Source organism: Hypanus sabinus, chromosome 2 (assembly GCF_030144855.1).
Source record: "Hypanus sabinus isolate sHypSab1 chromosome 2, sHypSab1.hap1, whole genome shotgun sequence".
Taxonomy (NCBI): domain Eukaryota; kingdom Metazoa; phylum Chordata; class Chondrichthyes; order Myliobatiformes; family Dasyatidae; genus Hypanus; species Hypanus sabinus.
Genome location: NC_082707.1, coordinates 166,353,901 through 166,369,357, shown reverse-complemented (window position 1 = coordinate 166,369,357; position 15,457 = coordinate 166,353,901).

The window sequence follows — 15,457 nt, the reverse complement described above, 5'->3', positions numbered from 1 at the left end:
CAGATATGAGGGGCTTAGACTATGCGGAGAGATTGAGTTGCCTGGGACTGTACTCAGAATGAGAATGAGAGGAGATCTTATAGAAACATATAAAATTATAAAAGGGATAGATAAGATAGATACAAGAAAGTTGCTTCCACTGGTAGATGAGACAAGAACCAGGGGACACAGCCTCAACATTCAGGAAAGCAGATTCAGGACGGAGATGAGGAGGAACTGCTTTTCCCAGAGGGTGGTGAATCTGTGGAATTCTCTGCCCAATGAAGCAGTGCAGGCTACCTCAGTAAATATATTTAATACAAGGTTGGATAGATTTTTGCATAGTAGGGGAATTAAGGGTGATGGGGAAAAGACAGGTAGGTGGAGATGAGTCCATGTCCAGATCAGCCTTGATCATATTGACTGTTGGAGCAGGCTCGACAGGTCAGATGGCCGACTCCTGCTCCTATTTCTTACATTCTAAGTTCTTATGTAAGTCTCAAGCACACAAAGATGGACCCAGCAGAGAGAGAGAGAGAGCAGCTGACCTTGGTCCTTGCGTTCATTGGACAGGGAATGAACAAACCACAGGCAATTGAATCTTTTCAACAGGTACATTTACTGTCAGAGAAGTGTATACAATATACATCCTGAATCTTTTCTGGGTGAAGTTACTGAAGCATTGAGGCAGATAATCTTGAGCCAACAAGCCCTGTCTCATCGAGAGGAACAGGTACCATCCCTCCCAACAACTGTTCAGCAGACAATTGGAGTCAGGTGTCTGCAATTTCTGCTCCGATGGCTGCCATCCGTGAATTCACTGTGGACAGCCAGCGTCAGCAGACAGCAATTAACGTTCTTGCCAACACAATTCAGCAGCCTCTCAGTCTCACTCCCAGCATCTCGCAGGTGCTCCTTTTTTGCTGCTCTGACAACCTCTGCTACTACTGCTCCCACTCCTATGCGCGGTCCAGAACTGCCTCCCGCTTTTGGACTCTCACGTCTGTATAAGAACTGAGAATTCCACAACCGGGCAGATACTCTGGCGATCCCAATGACTCAGAAATTTTATTACCCAATGGCAGCTGACATTCCAAGCCCAGCCTGGTCATTTGGTGATAATGCGTGAAAACTGGCATACGTGGTCAATCTCCAGGGTGGACCTCCACTCAACTTGTTCAATGCCTTATGGGAGCAAGGATACCCCGCTGCCCAGCCGTTCCAGCATTTCATTGCAGAGTTAAGGAATGTTTTTGACCTGCCAGTATGGGGTAAGGAGGCTGCCAACTGACTCTTGGACCTGCGCCAAGGCTGAGGGGCAGTGAGGGCCGTCAAATTTCACACACTTACAGTAGAGACAGGATGGAATGAGAGATCTCTCATCACTGCCTACAAGCATCGACTGAACACATGGGTCTAGCACAAGATCGCTGTCCATGTATGTGCATGTTGTGTGCGTGTGCATGTTGTCCATGTATACGCAGGCTGTGCATGTATGATCTGGTTAATCTGGGTATTTGAGCTGACATCGTGGTAACTGAGTGACACGGGGATAGAACGCCTCAAGCTCCCTACCTACTGTCTAACCACCGTCTTCCTTTGCCTTGCCCCTTTCCTCATCACCCAGCACACGGCCCATGAAGGAGTCAGTGGAAGTGGGGCACGTGCGCCTGTCTCAGGAGGAACGAGAACATATTCCTGCCTCTATTGCGGTGATCCAGGACATTTCCAGGCGGCACGTCCCAAGTGTCTGGTTAAAGGATACCCATCAGCAGGGAGGTGGGTCCTGACAGGTCAGTTCTCTCTGCGGTCAGCTTCCCCTAAGTGTGTTATCTTCGCAGCTTCCTTGTCGTGGGGTCTCGAACTCATAAACATAAAGCATTTATCAACTCTGGTGCAGTCGGGATCTCATGGACATCTCACTAGCTCAAAGGTGGGTCATTCCAGCTCAGGAATTGGGAGGAAGGATCAACAGCAAAGCCCTGGATGGTCGACCTCTGAGCACCGGCCAAATCCAACTTTCCATTTCATTTTCATTTTTAGAATCTTTTTATTGGTACATAATCTCCAACAGCTATAAAATGCCACTTCAACAGATTAATATGTATACAATTAATAAAGCTGAAGAAAAAAAACTGATCTAAAATATAAAAATGGAAAAAAATTATATATATAGGAAAAAGAAGGAAAAAAAAGAACCCCATCTAACTAGGAGAAAAAACCCCACTAACTACAAAAAAACCCCCGTTAGGAATCAACCCCCCCCCCCCCCGGAGCAATACATTTGATCATCATCTAAATATATTTTAAAAAGTGTCATCAACCGCCATTTCATATTTATAAAAAAAATTGGAAGGAAACCATATAACTTAATTCAAATTAAATGATAATATTTGGCAAAAGAATCCCATCTTCTCTCAAAATCAAATCAAGGATCAAAAGTTCTACTTCTAATTTTTTCCAGATTAAGACATAACATCATTTGAGAAAACTATTCAATTAATGTAGGGGAAGAAATATCTTTCCATTTTAATAAAATAGCCCTTCTTGCCAGTAGTGTAACAAATGCAATTACATGTTGATCTGAGATGAGATACCCTGAATATGATGAGGAACTATTCCAAATAGAACTGTCAATCTATTAGGTTGTAAATTAATTTTCAAAGCTTTAGAAATTGTAGAAAATAAAGATTTCCAAAATGATTTTAATGAAGAACATGACCAGAACATATGTGACAAAGTAGCTACTTCAGTTTTATATCTATTGCAATAGTTGTCTATACTAGGAAGTATTTTAGATAGTCTCTCCCTTGTTAAATAATAACGGTGAACAATTTGAAATTTAATTTAACAATGGTTGGCACATACAGAAGAAGAATTTACATTTTTCAAAATTCGAAGCCAATCTTCATTAACAAAGGTCATATTAAGTTCTCTCTCCCAATCTTGTTTAATCTTTAGTGATAGGTTCTCTTTTTGTAACAAAAATAAATTATAAATTCTGCTAATGGCACCTTTCACTAAGGCATTCAATTTCAAAATGGTATCCAACAAATCAGATTCTTGTAAATATGGAAACTTAGGTAAATATTGTTGTAAAAAATGTCTAACCTGAAAATATTGCAAAAGATGTGTATGACCGAGAGAAAATTTATTAATTAACTCCTCAAAAGTCATCAATCGACCATCACAAAATAAATCTGTAAAAGAATGGATTCATTTATTTTTCCATAGAAGAAAAATGGGGTCAGTTGTTGAAGGTTTAAATGAAAAGTTTCGATATAAAAAAACTAGACAACTTAAATTATTTAAAATTTAAAAAATTATGAAACTGAGCCCAAATCTGTAGGGATTGTTTAATAACCAGATAGAGAATTAAATTTGGAATTTTAGAGAGCTGTAAAGGTAATGGAGCTCCTAAAATTGAAGTTAAATGAAATTGTTTAACAGCTTTTAATTCCAAATCAACCCGTAATGGGTTTTGGTTCTTATCAAGCCAATATAACCAAAAACATAAATGTCTAATATTCACAGCCCAATAATAGTCTTAATTTAGGAAGTGCAAGTCTACAATCTTTTTAAAATTTTTGTAAATGATACTTATTAATTCTTGTTGTTCTTATTGTTCCAAATAAAAGGGTCAATTTGATCGAAATTTTTTTTTAGTTAAAAAGATAGGTATATTTTGGAAAATATATATAAATCTAGGTTAAATCATCATTTTCACAGCATGAATGTGACCTATTAAAGAAAAAGTAAGTGGATTCCATCTAGAAAATAGTTGTTTCACAGAGTCTATTAAAGGAACTATATAGAAATCTTTATATTTTTTAGTAATTATACCTAAATATTTAAATGTATTAACAATTCTAAAAGGAATATCATTATATATATTAACATGGACATTTAATGGAAACAATTCACTTTTATTCAAGTTAAGTTTATATCTTGAAAATGTACCAAAATCTTTTAATTGTTTCCAAAAGATTAGGAATTGATTCCTCAAGATTTGAAATAAAAAAACAAAAGTTCATCTGCATAAAGAGAAATCTTGTGTATAGTTCTATTCATAGAGATACCATGAATATTTTTAGCTTTACGTAGTGTTATAGCTAAAGGCTCCAATACAAGATTAAATAATAAAGGACTTAATGGACATCCCTGTCTAGTGTCATGAGAAAGTGAGAAAAAAGACCTGCAAGTTATTATTAATGACCATGGCAATAGGATTCTTATAAATCATTTGAAACCATCTATTGAAATTATTACCAAAACCAAATTTTTCTAATACTTTAAACAAATATGGCCACTCAACTCTATCAAATGCCTTTTCTGCGTCGAGAGAGATAACACATTGAGGTTGCTTAGATAATGATGAATGTATAATGTTCATCAATCTCTGAACATTAGAGAAAGAATAACGGCCTTTAATAAAGCCTGTTTGATCCGTAGAAATGATATCTGTAGAAAATATTTTCCAAGTGATTAACCATTATTTTAGAGAGAATTTTTGCATCCACATTTAATAGCGAAATAGGTCTATATGATGAACATTCAACAGGATCTTTATCTTTTTTAAGAATTAAGGAAATAGATGTTTCATAGAAAGAAGGTAAATTACCCTTCTCAAAGGATTCATGAAATATTTCCAAAAGATACGGAGAAAGTAATCTTTCAATTTTTTGTAAAATCCCACTGAATAACCATCAAGTCCAAGAGTTTTACCTGATTGCATTGATAAAATAGCTTTCTGAATTTCATGCTCAGTAATTGGAGCATCAAGCATCTGTTGATCTTCAAGAGAAATTTGTGGAAATTTAATCTAATGTAAAAAAGCCTTCATTTTGGAGGAATCTGCAGGAAATTGAGATCTATAAAGATCAGAGTAAAAATCTTGAAAAGTATTATTAATGTCCTCATGATTACTTACTATATCTCCATTATTTTTATGAATCTTTAAGATTTGTCTTTTAGCTCTAGCTGCTCTTAATTGAGAAGCTAAGAGCTTATTATTTTTATCCCCAAAGATATAAAATTGACTTTTCAATTTAAGCAAATATCCATCAATAGAATATGTTAGTAATAAATTATACTGCAATTGTAATTCTACTCTTCTTTTAAATGAAACAACATTTGGAGAGATTGCATTGATGTCATCTAATTCTTTAATTTGTTTAGAGATTGAATCTAATTACATTCTTGTTTGTTTCTTCAGTTTAGCTATATATGAAATAATTTGACCACGTAGATAAGCTTTTAATGTATCCCAAATTACTAACTTAGAGACGTTTCCTATATTATTAAAGAAAAAAAACTCTTTTATCTGAGCTTCAATAAACTCAACAAATTCTGAACTTTTTAATAAATGTTCTGGAAAATGCCAAAATGGTCTGGTAGGGACAATATCTTTCAGTTCAAATATTGTTTAAAGGAGCATGATCAGAAATAGCGATCACATCATATTCACATTTCTGAACATTGAATAAAAGTTGAGGGTCAACTGTAAAATAGTCGATTCTCGAATACTTATTATGAACATGTGAGAAAAAAAAGAGTATTCTCTATCACTAGGGTACATATGCCTCCAGATCTCAATTAAACCGTAATCAATTGAAAAGGAATTAATAAGTGATGCAGAATGATTAGGGAGTTGATATTTGGATGATGATTTAGACAAGTATTAAGATCACCACCTATTAATAACATATATTCATTTAAATCAGGTAATAGAGCAAAAACAGTTTTAAAAAATGAGAGATTATCAACATTTGGTCCATAAATATTAACCAAAACCATTTTCCTATTACAAATTATTCCTTTAACAATCAAAATTCTACCATTAATATCAGCTATAATATCCTCCTGATTAAAAGGAATATTGGAATCAATAAAAATAGAGACACCTCCAGTTTTACTCTGGGAGTTTGCGTGAAACTGAGGATCCTTCCAAACTTTAAAAAATTGATTTTTATCACATAACCTGATATGTGTCTCTTGAGCAAAGATTATATCAGGCTGGAATTGGTTAATAACTTGAAATGTTTTCTTACGCTTAATAGGATGATTCCAACCGCAAACATTCCAAGTTAAAACATTCAGCTGTTTAGATATCATCATGGAACTTTATATCTAAAAACAATAGTTAGACGCATGTCAGGGTAGCGTAGTCAAAAATGGTGGAGATGAACAACAGTAAAAATAATTGGCGTATGCTTCAGGATTCCATAATGGGGAAAAAAAGAAAAAAAATCCCACCCGATCTACAAAGCTCAGAAACAAGTTGATATCAATCGATGCAAGCCCCAAGAAAAGCATAGATGCAGATACAAACTCCTCCTACCCAAGTAAAATAAGAGAGAAAAAGATAATCTCTGTCTCCCTCTACCGAACATAAAACTCATTACAGTTGACATATATCTCAATACAATTAACTTGGAAAGGAAGTGTTTTTCTTGTAAAACAAAACGACCTTCGATTGGAAGTAACTTTCATAACATTAGATAAGGGAAGAAAAACACACCCAAAACAATTCTTGAAATATTTGCACTGAAGAAAAACAATCGCCATCTTTAAATTGTCCGGTCTATCTTTAAAACATAAAGAAATCCAAATAATTACTTTAAAACATCTTTACAAAAGAGTACGAAACAAAAAAAAACTATTAATTCATTTAAATGTTGCAGAAAAAAATTCTAAGTAGTTCAAACTTATTACAGTCTATCAACAATTCTCCCTCTATGTCTTCTGAAATTGAAGCCATCCAAACCAGTCTTTTTCAGAGATAAAAATGTATTTTAAGGTAAAAACTTCTGTAACCATCAGATCTTCCAATCTCATCACTCTTTACACCGCCAGACAATCAGGCCATTATAAATCACTCGGACTTCAGATTCGTCATCAGATGTGTCGGATAAAGAATTAATAAAATTCAATGCTTCGACTGGATCATCAAAAATATGAAAGCCAGACTTTTTGACAAAGCCTTAATTTCGCTGGATAATGAAGCAATGGAAAGAGCTTTTTTTCATACACAGATTTCATAACAGATGCAAATCCAGCACACTTCTTAACAATTTCGCATGCAAAATCTTCAAAAAAGCGAATGTCTGAATTCTGATACTGAAAAAGTCTTTTTTTTTCTCACAAGCTTAAAAATACGGTCTTTGCCTCTGAAATGGAGAAAACGCACAACAATGTCTGTTTTTTACCTTGATCAAAAACTTTTAAAGTGCTGATTCTGTGAGCCATTTCGATATCTGAAGGCTGTAAACAAACCTCCGGAAATAAAGAAAAACATTTTTGCGAAATAATCCAGTGTGTCGGCCGATTCTGATTTATCTTTTAATCCAACAATTCGAATATTATTCTGATGTAATCAAGCCTCAAGATTAATGATCCGTCGTTGGACTTTTTCCAAATGAGAAGAAAGGTCCGCAGAATTTCTACTAACTTCTTTAAGATCAAGGCTCAAAGAGTTGACTTTTCCTTCGAATTTCTCCTTTAGTTGAGTTATCTCAATGCTGATATTGCTGACTTGAGATTCCAGTCTCTTTACCCGGGGGGGGGGGGGGTTCCTCCAAGAATTTGTCAGTTTTCTTGGGCTTCCCATTGCCCGGGTCCGGATTTCTTTTGGCGCTTCTGAGAGTAGCCATAATTATAACTGTTATTTTACAGATCCGACTGAATAAAGTTAAAATTTCAAAGTTTAAATTGGAAAAGGGAGAGATGCATGTCCAAAGCCGGGAGGCGGAGTGCCTCCAACTTTCCACTGAACCCCTCAAACTTGTGTTCAAAGGCAACCATAGTGAAGAACTCTCCTTCTGTCTGGTTGATTCACCTGAACTCCCACTGGTGCATGGTCTCCCCTGGTTATCCCGACATAACCCACAGATCGATTGGTCTCTTAAAGCACTCCAAGAGCAGGGACTGGCATGCCTGTCTACCTGTCTAGGTCCAGTTCAAGCTCCATTCCATGAATCCCCTCTTGTGTCAGCTAAGAATGAGGACCTGTCTGAGATTCCAGCTGAATATGCAGCTCTCCTTGAGGAGCTCAGTAAAAGTGAGGCCACATCCCTGCTCCCACTGGCCATACGACTGTACATTGACCTCCTACCTGTCACTAGTCCTCCCCAGGGCTGGCTCTTTCCCCTCTCTCATCCTGAAGTGGTAGCAATGGATGAATACATCAAGGAGGCTTTGGCCATGGGGTTTATCCGTCCGTCAACCTCACCGACAGGAGCAGGCTTTTTTTTGTGAGCAAGAAAGATGACAATTTCCATCCTTGCATCGATTATTGGACTCTGAACAACATCACTGTGAAGAACCGCTACGCTCTTCCCTTGCTGGCGTCTGCGCTTGAACACCTCCATTTTTTCCGCAGATGATCTGCGCAATGCTTACAATCTGATTCTTATGAGACAAGAGGATGAGTGGAAAATGGCTTTCAGCCCCTCTAATGGCCACTAAGAGTACCTTGTGATGCCCTTTGGTCTTGCCAACACACCCACTGTTTTCCACACCCTGGTTAACAAAGTGCTCAGAGACGCGTTGAACCAGTGTGTTTTCTTGTATTTAGACGACATCCTTATCTATTCTCAGGAACACACCCAGTATATTCGCAGTGTTTTCAGACAGCTTCTTGAAAATAACCTGCATGCCAAACCCAAGAAATGCAAGTTCCATAAAGACTAGGTGACATTTTTGGGCTGTATATTTATCCCATCCAGTGTTCAAATGGACCCGAGTATAAAGTTCAGGCAGTCACAGAGTGGCCCAAGCCATCTGCAGTCAAACAGGTGAGGCCCCTCATGGGGTTTGCAAACTTTTATCGCCTCTTCATCCGGAATTTTGGCTTTATTACGGCTCCCATAAATGCCCTCACCAGGAGGTCCTCGGGAGGATTCTATTAGCTGGACTGTGTCGACCAAGCATTTTTGGAGTTAAAGTGATACCACTGCCCCAGTCTGCAACACCCAGACCCATCACAGCCATTCACAGTCAAGGTGGATGCATCCGAGGTCAGCATTGGAGCTGTCCTCTCTCAGAGCTCTTTTGCAGATAGCCGGCTGAACCCTTGTGCCTTTCCTTTCCCATCGTTTGACTCCTGACAACAGTAGTTTTGATGTTGGGAACCAGGAACTTCTGGCTATCAAGAAGGCTCTGGAGGAATGGCCAAATTCTGGAGGGGACAGGGCATCTTTTCTTGGTTTGAACAGATCACAAGAACTTCTCCTACATTCAGGAGCAAAGAGACTCAATTCCCACCAAGCCGGGTGGGCTAGCTTCTTCACCTGATCTAATTTAATCCTCACCTATCATCCCAGCAGCAAGAATACCAAGGCTGACCCTGTCTCCTGGCAGTTCAACGGATCTAAGGACAATGCCAATCCAGAGCCCATCCTTCCTCACTCATGTATTGTTGCTCCAGTGATCTGGGGAAGAGAGGCAGAGGTGAGGGTCGCCCAAAAGTCAGACCCAGGCCCAGGTGGATTTCATCATTGGGCTGCCTCCATCCAAGGAAAACACCACCATTTTGGTCTGTGGATCGATTTTCCAAGGCTGCCCACTCCATTGACCCCGTCACACTCATAGCACAACATGTGTTCAAGCTCCACAGCTTCCCTCAAAACATAGTGTCTGATCATGGACCACAGTTTACTTTGCGATTTTGGAAGGCTCTCTGCTCAATTGTAGGAGCCATGGCCTGCCTCTCTCATCTGGGTTCCACCCCCAATCCAACGGCCAGCCTGAGAGACTGAATCAGCAGTTGGAGATGACCCCGCACTGCCTTGCATCTTTCTACCCCACGTCCTGGAGATCCCAACTGGTTTGGGCAGAGATGGCCCACAATAACCTCCCATCGTCCTCCACTGGTATGTCCCCCTTTGAATGCAAGAAGGGGTTCCAGCCACTGCCCTTCTCTTCCCAGCCACCAGATCATTGATGTAGCAGATCCTGCTGCTGAACAGCTGATCCAATGCTACAAGCACACCTGGAGACGAGAAGTCAGGGTTTCTCTGCTGCGGGCCCAGGAACAACATGCGCAGCCGGCTGATCAGTTGGCATTGAGGGATCTTCCCCTGAAAGCTGAGAGTCGCAAATTGGCACCGCGCTACGTGGGACCATTCGTAGTGGAAAAGGCTGTCAACAAGGTGTCATATAGATTGTGTTTACCAGCATCACTGAAGATGCACCCAGAGTCCCATGTTTCCCAAACTCAATCCAGTTACTACCTGTCCCCTGGCCCCAGTCACCCCACCTCCCCCTCCTCCTCGCCTGGTAGATGGTTTCCTGGTCCATACTGTGCAGCGCCTCCAGGCATCTGGCCAGGCACGTGGTTGAGTCCAGTACCTTGTGGATTAGGAGTGGTATGGTCCTGAAGAACGTTCTTGGATCCTGGCAAAGGGCATCTTGGATAAGTTGCTCAAGCGGAGGTCTGTGGCCTCTCAGGAGCTGCACCTAGGGAAAGAGGCCCTGTCACAACCATGGATTCAGCTGTACAGCAGTTTTGACAATTGTGCTCCTGAATACGCACATGTCAGCTAATTATTATTTCATTATGGCGGTATTTGACTCACTTCTTTTCATTGTAACGCTTGTCAAGTTTGAGCAAAGCACAGCAACCTTACACTGCCCGCTTGCATTCGGCCTCGTTTACGAAAGTGGACTATTGAGTCAACTGATGATGAAGATGAGTTGTATTCGTGTAACGTCTTTGCCAATTTGCTCCCGTTCGCCTAGGGTAAACTGGCATTGACCCTGGCAACACTGGAATCGCGTTGGTGTGGATACTGTGTGATGCTCCACTAGTACAAGCCCACAACATAAAATATCAGACAGTACACAATATACAATTAAATGATTACACTTTATAATTATTTCTTGGTGATGAGTTAGTAGAAACAAATACATTAAAGGTGCCAAACCAGTAAATTTATCAGTTCTGTGCACAAAAGAATTCGTTGGAGCTCATAAAATCAGGTATCCTTTCCACCCATCAATCCCCTCTGGACTCCGTCGACCCTTGGCTGGGATCACTCCTGGTGATCTACCAGAGCGCTCGACTCACGTCCGACCTCTCCTCTCCTCCTTGATGAAAAGCCCGCACATTCCCTTCAGTTCTCACACATACAGATAGAATAGCGTGACTTCCATTGGCTAACAAATGAACACATCCCATTATCACTAATTATAACCCAACCACGCTGCAATAGTGAACCCCTCACCCCAGCAGTTAACATTACAGAGCAACCAAGTTGTCAGCCTTAACAACTAACATTACAATTAATATTATTGACAACCCTACATTCGTTTTATATTACTTTCAGCCACAGTGTTGGCATTTAGTTTTCCATTTGAGAGTTTTAGTTAACAACCCTGTTTGGCCTAACATTTAATGTTTTTTTCCCCTTAAAATACTATTTTGACAGTAGAGGAGGCCATGGATAGACATATCAGAATGGGAATGGGACGTGGAATTAAAATGTGTGGCCACTGGGAGATCCTGCTTTCTCTGGTGGACCGAGCGTAGGTGTTCAGCGAAACGGTCTCCCAGTCTGCGTCCAACCTGATGGCATGAACATTGACTTCTCTAACTTCCGTTAGTGCCCCTCCTCCCCTTCTTACCCTGACATATTTAGTTGTTTTTTTTTCTCTCTCTCTCTCTGCCCATCACTCTGCCTGTTCTCCATCTCCCTCTGGTGCTCCTCCCCACTTTCTTTCTCCCGAGGCCTCCCGTCCCATGATCCTTTCCCTTCTCCAGCTCTGTATCACTTTCGCCAATCACCTTTCCAGCTCTTAGCTTCATCCCCCCCCCCCGGTCTTCTCCTATCATTTCGCATTTCCCCCTTCCCCTCCCTTCTTTCAAATCTCTTAGAATCTCTCCTTTCAGTTAGTCCTGACGAAGGGTCTCAGCCCGAAACGTCGACAGTGCTTCTCCTTATAGATGCTGCCTGGCCTGCTGTGTTCCACCAGCATTTTGTGTGTGTTGTTTGAATTTCCAGCATCTGCATATTTCTTCGTGAAAGCACTGTAAGGTGACTTTCAAAAAACTAAAGGAAAAGGTGATGTCAGATGCTGTCCTCACACATTATGGTCCACGTCGTTCAGTGAACTTTGCCTGTAACACGTCACTTTAGGTGCAGTCATGTCACATGTTATGTGATGAAAGTGAAAGTCCCATAGATACTGAATCATGTTCCCTGACTACTGCAGAGAAAAAAATTATGCACAGGTTGACATAAGGAGACCTTGAGTCTGGTTTGGGGTGTAAAACATTTCAGCCAATACTTGAACGGAAGAGCTTTTACTCTCGTTACTGCTCTAAACCAATAGTGTCCATTTTCAGTCCTGGAAAGCTGTTCCACTAACAGCAGCAGCTCGAATGCAGAGATGGGCTCTGTTCTTTGGAGGATGTAATTACAAGATCAAACTCAAGAGGACAACTAAACATGGAAATGCTGATGGACTTTCCTGTTTATACTTGGAAAAGGTAACACTTGAAAACTTTACAAAAGAGAACCTTCCTCTTGACATGTTCTTCCTAGTGCAAATCACGGCAGAGATGATCCAAAGGGAAACCAGAAAAGACCCCATATAGACTCAGGTCTACATGGCAACGAAAATAGCTGGAATGTGCAGCAGAATCTCCAGTTCCCCTATTTTTACCAGCGCCGGGATGATCTTGTCCTTGACAGGGGTTGCCTTATGTGGGGATTGAGAGTTGTTGTACCACCCCAGCTGAGAGCTAAAGTGTTGGAGGGGCTACATGCCGGTCATCTAGGTATGGTCAAGATGAAGGCACTGGCTCAAAGCCTTGTCTGGTGGCCTGGGACAGGTCAATAGATTGAGCAGCTCGCCGTGCATTGTTTGGGATTCCAACACATCCAGAAGATGTAGGAGCATCGCCTCTCCATCCCATGGAATGGTCTGCATTGCCCTGGTGGAGGATTCATGTGGATTTTGCTGGACCATTCATGGGCACAATTTTCTTGGTAGTAGTGGATGCGGCTACAGATTTGCCAGAAGTGTTTCCAACCACCTCCACTATAGCCTCGCACACTGTTGACGTGCTGAGAAGTCACTTTGCAAGGACTGGTGTTCCAGAACACCTAGTCAGTGACAAAGGATCACAGTTTGCGGTGGAACAATTTCAGTCATCCCTAAAAATGAATGAAGTAAGACTTATTACATCTGCACCATACTTTATCTGCATCCTAACCACGACACTGCAGTTTCCATACCATGTAATGGTGCAGAATGTTAGGATACTCCCTTCCAAGCATCTGTCGAAGCTCACGAGTATTGATCTGCATAGTCCAACTCTTTTCAGCCTCCTCAGAAAGTAGAGGCATTGGTGAGCTTTCCTGATTGTGTAGAACGTGCTCTGGGACAATGAGAGGTTGAGCAAGATGTGCACTCCCAGGAATTTGAAACCGCTCGCAGTTTTCACTGCTATTCTGCCGATGTAAAGAGGGTTGTGAATGATGCAGGTTCTCCTGAAGTCAATAACCATTTCCTTGATCTTGTTCACATTGAGGAAGAGGTTACTTGCCTGGAAACAGTCCTTGAGCTCCGCAGGCCTTCTAGGTGTTAAAATCTAAATGGGCACATTTCTCAGTGTGGACATAGATTCAAAGCAAGCACAAAATGCTTCCACTGTTTCCAATATGCAATCAGCTCAATAATAAATTCAATTCCTCAAGCAGGGCCTCAGGACACTAGGCTGTGGGATAATGTAGAATTTTTCTGAGAAGTGATAATCATAATAAGGAATAGTCTTCGATAACAGTTGATTCGCATCAGTGCAACCCATCATGAGTGGAGCAATTTAACCCCCTTGTATCAAATGCCGTAATCTTTTGAGCTGAACCGATCACCTTGTTAAGTTTGCTTACTTTAATTAATCCACCCTGAAAAACCCAAACTTTCTTCCTATTTCCCCCAAATAAAGTTTCTGAATTTTGTTCAGATCAGCCTGCTTTTATGAGTGATTACTGTATGTGGACAGGGAAGATCCTAAAAGGAAACATTGCTTTAAATAGAAAAGCAGGTAACAAGGTGATGTATCCTAAATTAGATGCTCAATATAACACACACATTCCTGTTTAGATACTTGGCAGGATGCTTTCTGAAGGAAAGTTCGTAAGAGATTCTCCATGGCACTTCATCAGGGTGAACTGTAAAATAAGTTGAACTGAAAGGTGGGCACCCTGACATTACAGTAAAATACTAGCACGGACAGAAGACTGAGAGACTGGCAAAGGGCAAAGAGTGTGAATTTTTTAAAAAGTGTTTTCTGATTGGTTTCTAGTGACTAGTGGAGTTCCACAGGAGTCAGTGCTCTTTTTTGTTATATGTTAATAATCTGGCTGATGGAATTGATGGCTTTATGGTTAAGTCTGGTGGAGGGGCATGTAGTGTTGAGGAAGTAGGAAGTCTGCAGGAGGACTTGGACCAATTGAGAAAATATACAAAGAAAGAGATGGAATATAGTGTAGGGAAGTATATGGTCATGCATCTTGGTCAAAGGAAAAAAGGGTAGACTGTTTTCTAAATGGGGATTGAATTCAGAAATTAGAGGTGCAAAGGGGCTTGGGAGTCCTTGTGCAGGATTCCCTCAAGGTTAACTTGCAACTTGAATCAGTAGTAGGAATGGTCCTCATTTCAAGAGGACTAGGATATAAATGCAAGGATATAATACTGAGGCTTTATAAGGCATTTATCAGACTACATTGTGAGCAGCTTTATGCCCAATATCAAAGAAAGTTTGTGCTGGCATTGGAGAGGGTCCAGAGGAGGTTTACGAAAATCATCCCAGCAATGAAAGAGCTAATGGATGAGGCAGGTTTGATGGCTCTGGGCCGATACTCAATGGAGTTTAGAAGAATGAGGGGGGGATTCTCAATGAAACCTACCAATATTGAAAGGTCTAGATAGAGTGAATGTGCAGTGGATGTTTCTAATACTGGGGGAGTCCAGGACCAGAATAAAAGAGAAGGATGTTCCTTTGGAACAGAAGTGGAAAGGAATTTCTTTAGCCAGAAGATGGTGAATCTGTGAATTCATTGCCCCAGATACCTGTGGAGGCCCAGTCACTGGGTATATTTATAGTGGAGGTTGATAGTTGATTGATTAGAAAGTGCAGGAGAATGAGGTTGAGAGGGAAAATAAATCAGCTATGATCAAATGATGGAGCAGAGGAGATGGGCTGAATGGCCTAATACTATTTCTATGTCTTATATTCAATGCTATAACCTGCTTTCTGATTTATGCCATCCTTGCAAAGATAATCAGGTGGCAGAGAAACACAGTGTTTCCTGCTGTAGCATCACAGATCCAAGGTTTGAGCTAGACGATGGCCACTGTCTGTGTGGGATTTGTATGTTCTTACTGTCACCAGGTGAGTTTCTGTCAGATGATATGATATCCTCGCAAGGATATGCCAGGGGTACAACAAGCAATCCCTTAGCAGATTAAG